The following is a 4,524-nucleotide window of genomic DNA, read 5'->3' on the forward strand; positions in this document are numbered from 1 at the left end:
AAATATGCTAGTTTCATGTTTCTGTTTTTATGTGATAAATTTACTGGTTTTACCCATAGACCGTTAATATAAGTGGACAGAGCATACGCTGTTTTCAGAAAACTGCAAGCCCCGCTGAAGTAAACTTAAACCGCTCATCTATCTGAATTCCTGCAGAGGGCACGACGCGTGTGTTGCAAAGAGGTTGGTTTCTAAGACCGTCTATGGAGAAATGAGCCACTCTCACTTGATTTATCCTCAGTAAACATCTTCATAATGAGTTTATGGTCTTGATCGCAGTTCTAAGTATTCTGCAATACAGAATGATGTTCATTTTGAATTACGGTCTCGTTGTTTTAAATAGGCGATAAACCGGGGGTGTTTTAGGGCGTGGCTATGATGTGATTGACAGTTCTCGGCCTGTCAATCATGACAGAGTGTTAGCAAAGCTGGTCCACGGCACGTGAACTTCATTTTGGGGGTTGACTACGTTTCATCGCTGTGGCTGTGACACTTTGGTTGGATAATATGTCTTTTCAGCGTTGGGTTGCACGGCAGACACTCAAAGGAATCGGCAGTTCAGTTTTTCCGGTAGTAAATTATATTTTGTTAATACGTTTTTCGTTAGCCAACGTTAGCATCTCAATTAATATCATAGCTAGCTTCTAGATTGCACCTTGCTAAGCAAGCTAGCGGGCTAACTAATAAGGCTAGCAACCATATAACGCATACAGTCATGTATAAACGTATTAAAATATATTTAATGTTACAGTCGAATACAGTAGGTATGCACCGATCCGCCAACGATCTCGCCTGTGATCTGTTGATCTGTAATAGGGGTATGATTGCTAATCGATGCGCATGTAATGGTAACGTTAGCTAAAAATCAAAGCCTGATGTAGCTAGCGTTATATGCAAATTCATAAACCCTATAGCACGGGGTAAGATCATCGTGGAACACGTGTGATTCAGACATAACCCCTCATATCTTCTGTGTGGCGGATTTGTACGTCAAACGTAGACCTGCTTTTGAGTCAAATAATGTATCCCGAAAGTTTGGCAACGTTACCCGGGCGGGCGAAAGACGGTCATGGCGAGGCCTGCACACCCCACCCAGTCGGGGCTGCGGATCTTTCTGGGCGAGAGGTTACAGGCACCCTGTCCCCCTCGCCGCGGCAGCACCCCCCCAGCATCCACATCACCACACGACTAAGCTGCGGGAGGAGCGCGTTGACTTGGAGACGGAGGTCTCCGGGTGGGGGTGGGTCAGATTGTTAGCGATAAAATGGCGCACATGAAACAATTAGACATTATTGTAAAGTTCGTTGGGGTATGACATTATATTAATCTATTAAATATACATATCATCATTTTCATTACAGATGCATACATCAGATGTGGTGCCTTGTTAGTGTAAATTGATAGTATATACACCTTTGGGATGTGTTCTAAATGCACAACATGAATTTATTTCCAAACAGACTTCCTTTTGATGAGGCCAGGCTGAAGCATGGTTGTTGAACATGAGGAGAGAGAGACCAGCAAGGTAACCACGAAAAGTCACTTCTGCGTTCACACTTTGAGGAAGATCAGTTTTTTAGAGACAACGTTATTATTATTTAAATAATAATTTAGTGTGTTTCTCATAAATTAGCTCATATATTAATTAATTAATTGTGATCTACCATGCCTTAACTACTGTATGTCTTTTACTGGAACTACAAGGTATCCCACTGAAAACTGAATGAGCAGACCTCCAGAAGGAGACCTGTTGTATAGAGCCTCCAGAAGGAAGACCTGTTGTATAGAGCCTCCAGAAGGAAGACCTGTTGTATAGAGCCCCAGAAGGAAGACCTGTTGTGTAGAGCGCGTATTTAGTGCCATTTCATCTGGATGTGAACCAGAGCGTTGACCACATCCAAAGTTCTCAAATGTGTTCTATTGTAAAATGCCAGAAAATCATTTTGGTTCAGCTTCTCTCTGCTGAAAGGCCAGCCCACTTTTGGCACTTCAGGTTCAATTTCTGTGGTTGACTAGTTTCTGCTGTAGTTTGAGAGGTGATAGTAGTAACATTAAGTAGTTTTGTGGATTAAAACTTTTATAAATATTAAACTGGAATAAAATAATGAATATACTCTAGCAGTCACAGTGAAAGTAGGTTTGGTAATTTCACATAAAGGGTCTTGTATATTTTATGTATTTATGTACTGTTAGAATTAAATATTTACATTGCATGTCCTTGTATGGTTTTTAGTTTTCATACTTTAAAAATGTCAGTAACTAATGATTAAATCAAATGTACCTGATTTGATTTAATCAGTTACTGACATTTAATAAGTTGTTTAATTCTCCTTTGCAATTTGTGATCATACGCTATGATTTTACAATAGCCCTGCACAGATTAAACAGCACCTAGGGCACTTTCAATTACCTACTAAAAATGTTCAAAATACACAAGAAAAGCAAGTATGGTAACATTTATGTGTATTAAAGCCAAAATAGAAAGACACTTTTTATCAATTACAAATTCTATAAAATTATCAATGTCTTCTTGTATGACTACAATGCTGGATGTTCTTATTATAGTTACTTCAGAAAAACAACAAATGTAGCTTTAGAAGGACCTTTATTTCACATTGAAATGGGCATCAACTTTAAAAAAAATACATTAACCAAACACTAAAGATTTTTAAAAATATATGATTAAATAATGTAGTTCACCTTTAAAGAGTAAATTCCACAAATAAAACACTGCTGTGGTTAGGAAAGGCAAACTTAACTGTCACAAGACTTCGCATAAAAGAGGTCGTTGAATCTCTGTCACACTGTTAATTACAGTAGAAATGGTTGACATTACAATCCCAATATAAAAATACAGCTTAACATTTAACCTACAGCACTTGTGCTATCATGCCTGGATACTGCAGGTGGAGGTGCTGCAGTCGTCCTCCATCCCTGCACAAGGTGACGCCTTGACATCTCTCAGGTCATTCCCGCCAATGAATAAGGGACGTCCGGGACAGCTCTTCCTTGTAGGGCTGTAAAGAAAGGGAGAAGTCTCTTCCACCAGACCAGCCAAGCAAATATTTTAAGCTATAGAGAAAAGGTTAAATGAACAGCACTCTTAATTACAACATATTTGAAAATGCTTTATTACCTTGGCTTAGTTGTAAAAAAGTCTGATTAAAGTTTAATGTTACATATATATAAGAAGAATTAACTAATACTATTGCTTATTTCTGGGGCATTGGGGGGTGAACATGCCATCGTGGCTCGCACCATCATTCTAAAGAATGAAAGAATCATCAATTTCCATTTGAGCCCCTCATAGTTAAATATCTATGCACATAGCATGTAACTGTACTTCATTAATTATCCAGGAGATACACATAATCAACAACATCCATTGTTCTTTAGTGTAACTGTAACTTAGTTAATAAGCTTATTTCTGCTAACATTAGCTCAACAGCATGTCAAGGTTAAATGCCCCAACTATAGACTGACAGGGCAAACAGTAGCACATTATTGGTGCATTATGGTTATTACAGTTAGCCAAACGTTATAAAACTTGGTTATACATGTGCTAATAGCGTTCTATATGATGCATTACAATTGCCGTTTAGCATTTCGCTACACTACGTTTAAACTACGAGAAGTAAACTTCAATTAAAAAAATTACGTTAGCATGTTTTACCATAGCTAGTTAAGCGGCAAGCTAACGTTCAGACAATTTACATGGTACTTCAGTACTTTTACTTTGCAATGTGATCTTATTTTATAACAATAGACTATATGGGACAAAGATATACTTAAACCTAGTGAAGCAATCTTACCTTGAATTATTCAGCTGCAGTTGCAACCACATTGGTGGTGAAAGTGGTTAGCTAAGGTAACGGTAGAGCAGCGTTGCTAACTCTCAGCTAACGTCAGTCAGATTCCGCCCATAGACTGTATATCCCGCCCACCGGTCGGTGGCTCCTCTCTCACTCCGCCCTCTTCTCTAAAATCGTCACATCCGCAACCAAGATGGCTGCGCCCATAAACGCAAACTCGACGACTCATTTCTGATCTCCACAAACCAATGGGTGACGTCACACGTGCTCTGTCCATTCATATTAACGGTCTATGGTTTTACCGTAAAGTGTCTTTGAGTAGCCTACCATGTAAAGCAGGGGTCTTCAACAGGGGGTCCGTGACCCCTAGGGGGTCCGCGGGGTACTGCATGGGGGTCGCAAAAGTTTTGGTTGATTAGCTTTTTTTTATATTCCCCCCCCCCCCCCCCCCCCTGCAATTTTTTCCACTAATTGAAATGTCTTTAAATACACATTAACATGAATTCAACACACTATAGTAAACAGATAAATGGAGGCAGAAGATGTCTTTCAGTCATCAATGCATGAATATATAAACCTGTGTATTATTTGAGTATCTTAGTATTGAATGCACAATAACAAGGTACATTTTTACACATGGCACTATAGGACCAGTTTGATATAACACAATTTTAAACAATATATATAATTAGGGGGTCCCCGCTCCATCTCG

The sequence above is a fragment of the Etheostoma spectabile genome, chromosome 10 (genome assembly GCF_008692095.1).
Source record: "Etheostoma spectabile isolate EspeVRDwgs_2016 chromosome 10, UIUC_Espe_1.0, whole genome shotgun sequence".
In the NCBI taxonomy this organism is placed as follows: Eukaryota; Metazoa; Chordata; class Actinopteri; order Perciformes; family Percidae; genus Etheostoma; species Etheostoma spectabile.